This window comes from Ambystoma mexicanum, chromosome 1q (assembly GCF_040938575.1).
Source record: "Ambystoma mexicanum isolate Mex_15411 chromosome 1q, UKY_AmexF1_1, whole genome shotgun sequence".
Taxonomy (NCBI): Eukaryota; Metazoa; Chordata; class Amphibia; order Caudata; family Ambystomatidae; genus Ambystoma; species Ambystoma mexicanum.
The window spans coordinates 402,417,397-402,432,296 of NC_090922.1; positions in this window are offsets into that span (position 1 = coordinate 402,417,397).

Consider the following 14,900-nt stretch of genomic DNA (forward strand, 5'->3'; position numbering starts at 1 on the left):
GAAGTAGGTGTTAAGCATTTATAATTTTTGACTTACAAACACCACCCAAAGGGTTTTTTCAGAGCCACTACTTCTTCCCAGAGAAAATTGCAATGTTTGTGATGGGGTAGCAACCCAATTTTTTAAATGTTCGCGAACTGTCCGCGGACTTCTAAAAAATACAAAGGGCCCTGCTTCATTTATTTTCACTTCTATTTTTTAACTGTGAAAGGCGGCTCTGAAAAGAGCCTCATTTTTTTTTTGATTTTTGATATTTTGTATTTTTTTTGGTTTTTTATACACGACACACTAGGAGAGGAGGGGAAAGGAAGGTAAAGGGGGGACACCAACCACAGGGATAAGAAAGGGCGAGCTGAGAGAGAAAGATCTAGAGTGGGTTTTATTTGGGTAGTCAGCAGATCTTCTCGTGCTCTGAGACGATAGTCTCAAAAGCACTACGAAGTCGCTCCCCCCTGCAGAGTACTGTGTCACAGTACATACATACAAATGAGACCCTCGAAAGGTAAGGGTCATCAGCATTCTGTATGGCCTGTGAGGCAGCTTGAGGAAGACGCTGTCCCACAGAGGTGGTCCTTGTGGTGACAGGATCAGAAACAGAGGATGAAGTAGAGGAAATCAACCTGCTGCGTTCTTCGCAAGGTACAACCCTGCGAATAGCCCCAGAGTGAAATGACCGCAGGTGTCGCTTCATAGTAGTGGTCCCAAAGCTGTACTTACTGTGCTTCCCGCGACTGAGCATCATTTTGCACTCAATGCAGGTAACACGGTTCACACGAGCCTTAGGAACATTACCATGAATGGTAAATAACCGCCACACCCAAGACTCACGCTTAGTGCGGGTAGTAGGGTTTTCCTCTACCTCATTCTCATCATCCTCTTCTTCCTCCTCTGCATCCTCACTCCTGTTCCCCTCTTCAGGCCCTTGGGAGGTGGTGGTGGTGGAGGTGGTGGGGGTGGTGCTGAAGCAGGTGCAGCACCAGGTGTCAGTTCTGCAGCCAGGGATGCCATCTCGATGGTGTAATCAGCAAGTTGCTAGAGAAATAGCTGTGCTCTGAAGAATAGCCAGAAACACAGTGAGAATAAGCTCTACAGCGTGGTCTTTTATAGGGGTGCATGTGCGCGGTTCACGGACATGCGCGCTGTCTGCGGACAGATCGAACACAAAAAAAAGTTTGAAAAGTTTCAAAAGGTATGTAGAAACTCAGGATTACTATGTGGGACTTGTGCCATGGTGAGATTTTATTGAAAAATGTTATGGATTAATTGAAAATGTACTTTTAATTTATTCTGGGACCCGAACAGTGTCCGCATTCAGAACACGTGATCAGCGTGGGCGCGGTCATATGATCTGTTCGCGAACAAGTCCGCGAAGGAAGCGCATGTCCGCAGGACACCAAATGCACGGAGATTGGCTAGCGCATGCGCGTTGATGTTCTACGGACACTGTTCGGGTCCTGAACTAATTAAAATTGCGTCACACGTGAAACGAACATTTCAGGACACTGCGTGTGTTCTTAGAACATTTTAAATTTGCTAGCGAACAGTAAGGACAGATATAGTGTTCTTCAGGACACGTTCAATTTCGTTTATGTACGAACATTTCAGGACACCAATTGTGTTCTTAGAACCTTTTCAACTTGCTAGCGAACAGTATGGACAGGTATAGTGTTCTTTAAGACACCTCCATTTTCGTTTAATTACGAACAATTCAGGACACCGCGTGTGTTCTTAGAACAGTTTGAACTTGCTAGCGAACACTACGGACAGATATAGTGTTCTTTAGGACACTTTAATTTTTTTTTTACGAACATTTCAGGACACCGCGTGTGTTCTTAGAATAGTTTCATCTTGCTAGCGAACAGTACGAACAGGTATAGTGTTCTTCAGGACACCTCCATTTTCGTTTATTTACGAACATTTCAGAACACCTGCACTGTCCGCGGACACCTACATTGTTTTAAAAAAAAAACGAAACTATTTACAACACAATATAAAAATTAAACTTTATTTAACATCTATTAATAATTTATGACAGAGAAGGTGAGGCAGAAACAGAAACAAAAACAGGAGAATTAGGGGTTTCATCATGATTGTTATTAGGTGAAGAAGGGATGGAAGTCTCATCAAAACGTTTTGGGTTATGGAGAGGGTTTGGGGATAATTGACTGGGATATGGTGAGGAGGGACAAGTACATGTGGGGCAATGGTACAAGGTTTTTGGTTTAAAATGATCTTCCACAAAAGTTTTCAAATTATTAAAATTAGTCAACAATAAATCCATTTTTTCTTCTTTACTGTGAAAAGTGTTATCCATAACAGTTTTTCTGAAGTATTTTCTATTTTGGTATGCTCTGTACAAAAATATATATATATATGTTAAATGTATACAAAATAATAATAATTAAATGGTTTATATTATAAAGTGTTTACCATTAGTTTCACTATCTTGTTACATTTCTTCATGTGGGAAATGTTCCTCTAGCCATTCCAGAGTACTAGACATTTCTGTGAGAGAAAAAAAAAAGATAACATATTTTTTTATCTAATACAGAAAGTTTATAAATATATGAATAAAATTAAGTACACTTACTATTTCAGGTAAGATATGTCCTATGTACTCAGTGGGTCTGCTCTTGTTCTCAGTTCTGTCGTGTTTGTGAGGTAATTAAGTTGGAAGCCAATTTATTTTCTTGTGGTATATTCCATTTTAGAACTTAGTGCATTTAAATGAATGGTTAGTGTGTTGTATATTTGGGTTACATTTCTTATGTATTAGTACATATAATGTGTTTGTGTGCTTTTTTTTCAATGTGTTAAATGTTCCTATGTTATGATATAACAATCAAACATACCCCCCCAGAGTTTTTTAGGTAGTGGTACTGTTCTTCGAACATGTCCGCGAACATTAAATGAGTTTGCGGACATCAAGTACAGTAGAAGAGATTCAGTCAGTTCCATATGATATGTATATAAAGTGAAAGTCATTATTGTTAAGTTGCACTACTAAAAACCTACGAAGTTTAGTGAAAAAACTTTGTTAAAGGGACGTTATGTTCCAAGTAAAACCGAAAAACCCTTGAAATTCGCCAGTTATGATAAGCTAAGCAACCATAACTCACGCCATCACTGTGCACTGCTAAGACTAACACCCACGACATCAAAGATGACATCACAAATGTCATTGATGACATCACATGTCTGGCTCACTCTTTTTTCTTTTGCTGACATATCTAGGCCACATGGTTTTCTTCAGTAACAGTCAGAAACTAAAACATTTATTTTATTTGTAGACGTATCCTTCAAGTAGGTTCTTACAGTAATTCCCTTAGAGTCCAGTCACATCATATGAAACATATGCATAGGGGAAGACACAAGCTTGAAAGACAGCAATCCTTTTTGTGCATAAAGATAATCAATAGACTTATCAGCACTTTGTGATAGTTCTGTTGTTTTTTTATGGCTGTACTTTCCCTGTATACGGTCATATTTGCATACATTGTACTCACACTACTTTCCTTAGGGTCCAATCACATCAAGTGATACATATACATAGAGTATATAGCAGCTTTGAAACAGCAATCATTTATTTGCATGAAAATAATCAGTTAGGTTATGAATTGTTTTTGCTACTTCTTGTGCTTTTTTGCTAACTTCACTTTCCCTGTATTTACCCATATTGGTATGTGTTCTTGTCTCTTTGTGTTTTGTCTATAGTAATGCAATTATGTAATACATGGGTTTTATTAGCTACTTATTACATATTTCACAATACACAAAAATCTATTAAGAAAACAATTATCATTTCATTATTCAACATATTAACATTACGAATATTATACCTTCATCTTGTACACTGCACACAATGCTATGTTTCTGCATGAGTAGCTTAGTATACTAGATAGAACCCCATAATCGAATGCTATTTATATCAATGCATTGTTCAATGCACTAATTAGGGTATGATATTTATTGCAATGAACCTTGACACTTTTTTCGCAACATTATAATAAGAATCCATTGTACACATATTTCATGAAAAGTACATACACATGTGATGTCATCAGTGATGTCATCAATGACATTTGTGATGTCATCTTTGATGTCGTGGGTGTTAGTCTTAGCAGAGCACGGTGGTGGCGCGAGTTATGGTTGCTTAGCTTACCATAACTGGCGAATTTCAAGGGCTTTTCGGTTTTACTTGGAACCATAACGTCCCTTTAACAAAGTTTTTTCACTGAATTTCATAGGTTTTTAGTAGCGCAACTTAACATAACGTCCCTTTAACAAAGATTTTCACTGAATATATATATATATATATATATATATATACATGTATGTGTATATATATATATATATATATATATATATATATATATATATATATATATACACATATATGTATGTGTATATATATATATATATATATATGTAGATATATATATATATATATGTAGATATATATATATATATATATATATATATATATATATATATATATATATATATAGGAAAGTCCATTTGAGCCAAGTCACACATTCCACAATGCCACCTAGTAGCCAGCATTGGAAGTTCACCTCCAGTTTTGAGCCACAACAGTAAGCCATTGTGGAAATGCAAATTAGCGCACATGGAAACCTTTTTCTCCAGGAAACTGTCTTTGTCTAAGAGGGCAGTGGTACTTTATACATAGCTTAATCAACCCAAAACAAGGCTGCCAGGACAACTACATATCTGGTTTCACCCTTATTAAGGATCATCAGTGCAGTATAGTCTTGACAGCATTGAATGCGAGTTATGCTTTCATAGCAGCATACCGTGGTGGGTACATTCATTTCGCCATGCCTTTGTTGTTATGTTTCAGAGGCGGCATAATGTCCTCCGGAGTAAGGTGCCTGGTTGTGCACTTTGATAAACCTTTGAGTTAGTGCTTGCACAGAAAGACATAATGCGCCAGTTTGCAAAACATCCGTCCTCCCAACCTTCCATAAACCTACATTGCATTATTTTAAGAAATGCATCCTCTAAGACATGCATTCGCCTCAGATCCTTTCATATATACAGAAAACATGTAGCACACAGAACCGTCTGTTTTTATTTTCTACTCTGTGTCACGAGGCAGTCTCGGAGAAATACAGCGGTGTTTAAGTGCGAGTATAAAAGAAAGTTGACAGCTCCTGCCTGATTAGAGCTGAAGGCGAGCTCGGATCTGCCATGTTAGCTGGAGCACGTTTTCCAGAGTTTATGCCAGGTTTGGCTCTGATTTATGTCGTGCTGCATCCATCTTCTTGCCCGTAGAATGGCATTATCCTAAACTATTAGAACTATGTTAAAGCTAAGATGCACATAACGCTTTACTTTTGAGCATGTGGTTCTCTAATGGCTGACTGTAAAGTGGTTCGGTTCCCATTTAAAAGGTTGCATATCTTTTTTTCAGCAGATTAGCATTTTATCTTTTAATGGTGTTAAGGGAAGGTCAAAGATTCTCACGGATGGAATAAAGGAAGCTTCCATTGCAGAAGATCGATGCATTGCGCATCAATCTAACTCGGACATCACTGTTATTGATGAAGGTGTAAGTGTCCTTGTTTTACACTAAACTGTCAAGTGCATGAGGATTATGACTAGTAGGAGGAGGCCTGAGTGGCTAAAACACACTCTAAGTTGCCAACAAACAAGCCTGATGATGAGCCAGTGTGAAGGGTGTATCTGCTGCACAAATCGCAATTTCTCTTCTCGGGAAAGGAGGCCTGCCTGTGGGTGCATTTTGGAGCACATTCATTTGTTTTCTAATCCCAGTTTCGTCATTGTGGGCGGAAAACTGTCTTGCTTCTCACATATTTCCAATCTATTTGGAAATGTTCCCATTGGTCCAGCCTATTTTTCAGCAGTGGACAAGGTACGTTGCTCACACCTATCCTGGCACCACTTACTTCCCTGTACTATTCCTTCCCTCTTCCTCTCTCACCCTCCCATAATCGTGCTGGTTCAGTTCATTTCTGTACAAAGAGGAGGTTGAACAGTAAAGTGTGTTGTTTCCTGACAGTTAGCTGGGTGCAACCTATTTTCACATGTTAACGTAACTAGGAAACTGAAGCTAAGTGAAGTGATTGGAAGAGGTTGGTATTCTAACAGATTATTCTGAGATATAAAACAAGCAACCAGCAAAGAAAGGCCCAAAGTGACACAGGCCGAGAAATCCGCATAGGTTTGCTGGCAAGGCTTAATGATTGGACAGGCAGTAGCTCCAGGGCTGCATTATCAGCAGGGAACATACATACTGAAAGCCACCCTTCCATGGAAATGTGCTAGGAGTCACCCGCTTCTTCGTATGGAACAAAGGGCCATTTGTTCCAATTCATATCTGATGGGAACTTCACTACAGACCTTTTACTCAGAAGTGTATATATTGTTAACCTGCAACCTCAAAAAAAAAACTCCCTGCTCCCCTCAATGAGTGATGTGTGGTGGCCTCACTGCTGGCTTAAAGCACTTTACAAGAAACATGAGTGTCAAAACCTTACGTGGTGACTGTTATGCAACACATGCAGCTAATGTACAAGGAACCTGAACCGTGCAATGACGTCCTTCTCACACAATATATTACATCATACTATCAGATTATGACACTATTCCCTCAAACTACACCTGTCCCTTAGTGTGTGGCAAGTATGGCACTCTTAGAGCCATCCCACACATTGATTTCTCTTCCGCCATATACCCACCTTATTTACATTGCAGACAGTCCACTGCAGGCTCTGTCACTTCTAACAGTGGACTGGCCAATCCTAGATGTATCTCTCTAGGGTCTGTCAGGTAACGGTAACATGTAATGTACAAACAACAAAGAGAATGTTTTAGTAATACTCCATGCGCTCCTTAACTCCTGATAAAGTTGTACTTGTTTACAATCCTAAGTGGACCACATCAGTCTTTTGCCAACAAGGTTCTTAATAAACCATTGTCCAAACAAACACAAATATTCATTTTGCATTCTCCTTCATTTAATGTGTGTTAGTTACACATAGCCGACACGTGTTTCGACCTGTTGAAGGTCTTCCTCAGGGCTTATGATTATCGCTACACACTCCTCAATTAAAAAAAAAAAACTGTCCAATGTAATCTATTTTCGGATATCCCGTGTTTATGTGTGTTCTGGTTAGCTCTGATTCATGTATGAGTAAATGCTTTACCTTCAAAGTATCATGGTCGAAGGGTGAAATCACCAAAATTGACTTGCCATGTTAAAGCTTCTGTTTCATTTAAGCGTTATCAGTCAGGCTGCGGATGCTTCTTACATGCAGCTTCCGTTATTGGTGACCAGACAGTGCCATGCCATTCACTGCAGCACTGTCTGGGCAGCATTTGCCAAGCGTTTGCCAAGGTAAGCAAGCAGACTTGGTGCCCAAACCACATTTTGGAGTAAATGTGACTGTGATTTTTTAAATGTAATAGTGTTACCCCGTGTGTGCAGCAATGCTCCTTCCTGATGCTCTAATCCTGCATCGCCAACCCACTCCCGCTTTCCATTCCACCCACTTCCCTTGATTTGCCCAGTTAAGTCCTGCAACAGAGTGATAGGATAGGCCTGCTTGTTCACACTTTTGGGAGCCACTGCCTGTAGTATTTGCCAAGGGGAGCAAGAAGCCTTGGTGCCCCAACCCCATTTTAAAGTGAATTTGACTGTGATTTTTTTAAATGTAATAGTGACAATCCATACGTGCTGTAATCCTCCTTCCTGACCCTCATTTCCTGTATCGCCAGCCCGGTCCCGCTTCCATACTGCCCCCCTCCACTGATTGTCCCGGTTAACCCATTTACAACAGCCACCCATGGCAGCCCCTTGCACGGGCAGCCCCCTCGGCCAAGGGCCCCGAGGTAAAAGGCAGCTCTTACAGAAGCAGCTGCATATCGTGTTTTCCAGTGTTCGCTGCTGGAGCCTGCAGGTATCACTCAGCATTGACTGACAAGGTAAGTGCGGTTCAAGTAGGCCATTATTTCGCCCCACTAACCTGAGAAACCAATCTTATTTTCTATTAGCCTGTTGTAGGATGCATACAGCCCACAGTTTGTATAGTAATCTTATCTCACATCTTGCCAAAGTGTGCTAATCAGTCATATCTCGCATTTAGCCAGATTGTGTAAGTCACCCATATCTCGCATTAGGGCATATTGTTTTAGTAAACCATAATTTCTAGGTGTTACTGCATTTACTGTTGTTGTAACAAACCATGTAAATTTGACAAAGTAGACTGACCTGGTCTTAAGGTTTTGAGTGAGATTCCTGCAGAATGATGATGATAGACAAAGCCTTGGTAACCACTTGCCACCCGAAAGATAAATTGGGAAGGGTAGTAATCACCAGACCAAGCCCAGAAAGAAGGTGAAAAACAACACAGCAAAAAAAAACTCAGTCTGGTAGCAGTCCGGATGATATAAAGTCTTGAAGTCATGTTGAAATGTAGAATATCGGTAATGTAACAAAGGAGCAATGGGGTAGTCCAAAAGGAATATGAAGAATAAACATAACAAGGAGAGAGAGAGTAGGTGAAAGGAGCAAAGAGAATCCCAAGTGCAACCAGAGCAAGAGCCAACGAAGGATCAGAGAACTCGTAAATTAGAATGGGAAACCAAGAACGAGTACAAGAAAGAAGAGTGTCCAGAGTGGGAGAACAAAGAACAAGTAGAACAGCAGCGAGAAGGGTGCTGCCCGACCCAGCGATGCCAAAAAAATGGGGAAAGACAAGAGCAGAGTGCCAGAGGAGCCCGACTCAAAGAAGCTTAAAGCTGCGAGAAGGGAGAAGACCGACCCAGCGAAGCCAAAGCAACAGGAGCAAGGAGAGAGTACTGGAGAAGCCGGGACCCAAAGTAGGTGGTAACAACGAGCAGGGCCCGGCACGGAGGCCGAGTACCTGGGAAGCCAGGAGGAGATGGTGGAGCTGACACACATAATGAAGCTCAATCCAAACAACAGCGGGGCGGAGCAAGGGCCAAGCAGGGCAAAGCAACGCTGTGGGCTACATTCCTGGTCTGCTTTAGTAGTGTATACAACACGTACTGTTTCCCCCAGAATGGACTCCAGTGGCCATTTTGGAAACAGGCTAAAAAGCAGCTTGCAGTGCAAAATTAAGGAAACGCCATCTTGAGGGGATGAAGACGCCATTAGGATGTTGGTGTCTCCAACTCTGCCACAAAGACCAGGAATTGGGGAGAGTCCTAACAGCTGGGCCCCCATTTTAGGCCATTCTCCCTCTATCTAGGTGTCCCAAATCTAGGTGTTACTGCATTTATTGCTGTCCCCCATTTAAGGCCCTTCTCCTTCTTTCCAGGTGTCCCAAATCTAGGTATTACTGCATTTGCTGTCTTGCCCCATTTTAAAGCCCTCAATCCAGGTGCACTAACCACTGTTTCCTCAATTCTGGAAATCATCGCACACTGATCAGACTCTCTCAAATTTAGCCATCCCATCTAGAGTATTATCTCAATCACAGCCAGCCCCAGTGCCTCCAACCCACCCACCTCCAGCCACACCCTTACACGACCATGGTGATCAACATAATCTCAAACCAGACACACACACTACCTAGATCCCTACCCAAACATCACTACTGCACTCACCCAGGCTCACTCACGCACACACTACCACTCATCACACACAGTATCCAGTGATAATAGAGAATACATTTACAGAGAATGCAATAACAGAGAAACAAAAACAGAGAAAAAAGCATCAACATTTTTTTAAAAAGATATGGTGGTGGGATAAGGGGGAAAAATATGCGGGAAAAAGAAATTTGTTATTTTTTCACAGTTATTGTTTTCGCTGAAAAAGCATTCTCTGTTATGTATTCTCTGTAATCATATAGAACCATCCCACAACCCCAAATATAAGAGCAGCTCTCAAGCACTCCACATTACACCACAACTGCCCTATACCACCCACTCTCACACCCACATTCTCGAACCCATTACCACACTCACAAAGAATCGTGCACACACACCCCACCTCTCACCACCGCCCCCTACTCACATACACATGGAGCTCTCAGACCTCCCAGAATACACCCCATCCACATTTCATCATTAACCCTTGCACCCTCTTTCCCGAACCCAGTACCGCATGCACCCAGAATCCCTGACATACAAATCCCCTCTCACCACACACTCCCCACCTCTCATACACACAGAGCTCCAAGACATTCCCATTTATTTGCACCACACTAGACCTAAATCCTCCACCTTGGACCCTCATTCCTGAACCCACTTCACACCCCACAAGCCCCTGTCACCTGCGAGCCATTCATTTGAATCCTACACACATACTGAACCATCAGTACCGCTACTCACTACAAACCACGCAACTCGCTGATCACAGGAGCTCCCTGGACCACCATGAGTCACCCACTCCACACACCCCTAAAAACTACCACTGCAGACCCTCCCCTGGCACTCCAGAAAACATAGGCCCTGCGCCTACTTTCAGAAACACTCCTTGCACCTCTCTTGCTGTGCCCCTGTCCATCGCCCCCTCAGCTACAAACCCTGAGACCACCACACTTTGGCCACAGCCCATTTCTCACACGAGATGAGGCTCTCCTCAGCCCAGCTGCACCTCTTGTCCTCCAGCACCCTACAATCAGACACCCTCCCTCACACCCACTCTTGACCTGTCCTACACTGTCACCACAACTGACACAGAGGAATCCTGGGGGTGCTGTGATCGCTTATGCCCAACCCCTCCCCTGCCTGGTGCTACCTCCACCTCCCTGACCCACCTCACTCCTCCCTCGGCAAGCATTGCCCACGTAACTATCACCACCTTAATCAAACCATCCACCCCCAAAAAGCCTACCCTGGCAACTCCTTTCCCTTTGCTGAGCTTGGCATGTCTTGCCCTTTCCCAAACCACCTCCCCAACCCCCTTCCCTGCAGATCCCCCACCCTCTCGCACACTCCCTCTGCACCCATAAACACATAATGATGTCACTCACCCTCAACTCTGCTTGCCTCTCCTGCCCTGCACCTCTCAATCAATCTATCCTCACCTACCCCAACTATCACGTCCCCTCTACCTCTCCTGCCACTCACCCCCTCCTTGAAGACAGCATCCCCCTTCTCTCTCTTTCACCTCTCATCCTCTCCCTCTCTCCTAGCCCCTGTGCACCATCCCGTAACATCACCTAGCCAGACCCCTCTGAGCTACTCACCACATCTCTCCACCATGCCTCAAACCTCTGAACCTTTCGCTACCAACCAAACCTCCCATCCCACGCCACAACTGAGTTGAATACCCGCGACTGCCCTCCCTCTCTTCCCATTCCCTAGCCACCCGTGACCCTCTTCGCACCCACAACACTATTCTCCCTGACCACCTCCGTCCGTCCTATAACACTGCCCTTCCCAATCAACCTTCTCCCCACCACCAATAAAAACCATCTAACCTTGATCGTGCCAGCCCGGCCAACCCCAGACACCTGGGAAAACACTTCCCACACTACCTCTCACAAAGTCACCTGCTTCCCCTTCAAAGTCTGCTCTGTGGCCAAGAACAAATAAAGCATCTATGATCTCCTAACCTCCGAGAACCCGATCTTATCTTCATCACCGAAACCTGGTTCTTGGATAAACTCAAGCCTATAACTCATAAAGCATTCCCACCTGACTACTCACTCATCACCCATGAGAGTCCTTCAAGAGGATGCAGAGTAGCCATCCTGCACAAACCGCACAGCTCTATTACTTGCACTGAATCACAACCCAGCCCAGCTAACTTCATAATGGTCAAAAGAATGACTCCCTTCTCTTGTCTATGTCCTTTTTTGAATCACTCCCTTCTCCAGGCTTCTTGGCTCTTTTCAACGGACTTAGGCCTACCAGGAGAATGCCTCCATTCTCCTGGTATCTTAGTTTCATAGTCAATTCACACTCCACTGTAACGAGGGGGAGTGACTCCCTTCCCCTGCTGGTCTTCGTGTCTCAATTTTTATTGCTTTCCCAACAGTTCATACACCAGTATGCTTCCTGATTAAGATTTCCCCAGTATGGCCCCTTTGGTTTTATGGATTTCCAAAAACTGCCACAAGGAAGAGGTTTGCTCTCGCTTTACTCCTTCTGTTGGGGGTCACAGAACCGTATCTCTCTCTCTGGAATGCCTTGGACAGACATGGTCCACTATCCTGCCAGGTACTGTCATGAATAAGATGAATTACTTAGTCCTTCTGACTCTTTTCCCTTTGTTGGACAAATTTGGTTCACTAACCTGCCAAGTATCGCCATGGAGAAGATGACTTATAAAGCTTTGTGGGTCCCAGACCATTCCTGGATAAATAACGGTCCCTTCTTGACCACTAGGACAAGGAAGATTACTTTGATCTTTCTCTTGGGTTCCCCTTTTTGGGTTGGTGGTCCCAGTATTTCCCCTAAAATCCTTCATTATGCTTGGGTTTCTCTTCTTGCTGTTATGAGTATTCTTGCCTCTGATATTGGGCCGATTCGCTCCCTTCGCTCTTATTCCTGCCACTTCGTGGCCTAATTTGTTTTTTTTCCCTACTAGACTTTCCTTGTGAAAATTATTTAACAGTGCTCTGGTGAATTGGGAGCACTAAATCCTTATTTTTCATGTTACTTCCTTCCGGATCTATTCTAGTTGTTTGGCAGCCAGTGTGCTGCTTTAATCAAAATACTATGCTTCCCAGAATGCCTGACCCACTGCTTCATCTCCAGCTTGGTGGAGGATAAGCAGCACCTGTGGCTGGCAGGTGCAGAAAGCAGCACACGTGAGGCATCTGCTTGTTAGCCATCTTTAAAAGCCTCAGTTTGCTTCAGGTCAGCGCTGGTCAAAGATTCAGTGTTTCCGTTTGTGACCAGTCCCTTGTTCCTGTCTCTTAGCTTAGTGTCTAGTTCCCAGTTTGTATTTTCTTGTTGTCTTTTCCCTGGATTTCGATTTTAGTGTGCTTATTAGTAATTTCTCCTTCCTGGATTCCCTTGTTCTCTTCCTCTGTTTTGCAGTCAGCACTCCCAAGTGCTTTCCTTTTACAGTGCAGCCCAGTTTACCTGTGTTCTTTATTCCTTTGACTTTGCCCTATTCTGCTGTGAAACCTTCATCCTTTAGTCACTCCTTGTTAATATATGTAGTATTTTGTCCCGTTTTGCCTTTCCTTCCCTGGGTGTGGAGGGGGGAGGATTTGCCATTGCAATTTCATTTTCCCTGCTCCTGTTCCTTTACTTTCTCTTGGAAAGTGTCCCAAGTTTTCCCTTGCACTTCTCCCTTTGTTCCCTATTGATAATTAGGTGTGGCGTCCTGTAGTAGCCAGCTCCTGTGTGAATGCCTATGTTTTCCTTACTGTTCTGTAATCACTATTCCTACTTGTCCCTTATCGGGAGTCGTATGTATTAAGGTATCCTCCCTTTGCTGTTACCGTTTCTGGGTCTCTGTTTGATCAACAGGGTAGCTGGCTTTGCTGACATGTCAGGTGGTATTTCTCATCCATGTGAGTATTTTTTTTAACTTACCTTATCCAATACCATTAAGGGTGTTATTTCAAAGAAGGTAGCAGGCGCTCCTCTCCAGAAAGAACATGGCATGATAACCTGTTCTGAGATGAGAGTTTGCAGCACACTCTTTGCTCACTGTAACTTTCACAGATGGGAAATATCCATTTGCATATCAGTCATTGTCCCGCCCACATGGGCAGTCCAGCACCAAAATGCTATGGCAATTCCTCTATGAACAAGAGTTCCAACAGCAACCCCATACACGTGTTTCAGTCTTGTTGGGCCTCATCAGTGAGGTGAAGCTGTGCCTCTCTGGGCACAGTGAGCAGGGAGTCCACGTCTGGTTGCCCCCAGGTAACTCAGGGTGACCAACCCAAAGTTCCTTGCAAATATTTAAAAAAAGGTAGCAGGCGCTCCTCTCCAGAATGAACATGGCATGATAACCTGTTCTGAGATGGGAGTTTGCAGCACACTCTTTTTGCTCACTGTACCTTTTACAGATGGGAAATATCCATTTGCATATCAGTCTTTTTCCCGCCCACATGGGCAGTCCAGTACCTTCTTTCTGGAGAGGAGCGCCTGCTACCTTTTTTGAAACATTAAGGGTGTTAGCTCACATATCCTGTCGTCGCGTGGCCTATATGTGGGCTTAGCGCTGACAATACCTGTAGCAGCAATTGTGGCTAAAGAGCTTACTGACTTTCTTTGTAATGATATGGAGCTTATAAGTGCTTACCCCACATGTCTTTTTATATATTTGTATTCTCATCAAGCTTTACTCGCACATCCTCTCAGTGGTGCTTGTCATTGTTATGCAACCCCTCCTCATTCAAGTACTTATTAGGTATGTCTTGTCTGAGTAGTCCCTACTCTTCTTCATCCCAGTAGGAATTAGCGTTTCAGCCGTAACAAACACATGTGGGAGTCTGGGCATGGTACTGAGGTTTGTGGCTTTTGAAGGTGTATTGAGTGTCGGTGGAAGGTTGGAATACTACGTTCTCCCGAGATGTTCTGCCCGGTCCCCAGAAGGAAAGTCTCTTCCCAAGACATTTTGCCGCTGAGTACCACCTCCAGTGGGACTATCGGGTAGTGGGCACATCTCTGTGGCCTCATAGAAAGGGCCTCCCCCTCGGGTAGAAGTGACGGCATCTTGGGATTTGTCACCTCCCAGTCAAACAAGGTGTGCCAGTTCCAATTCCTCTTCTGTCCTATTGCTCAGTGCTCAACAGGGGGTTGCTGTGTCAAATAGCCAATCAACCTCTCACTTATGTCCAACATGTGCGAACAACACTTCCAACAATTTTTCCAGCCCTCCAAGTTTTTTTGTCCCCAGCACCAGTTAACTGCTTATTTGTGTTTTCAAAAACTACCGTAATTCCTCCTCTGTCCTAATGCTCATGCAGGTGGTA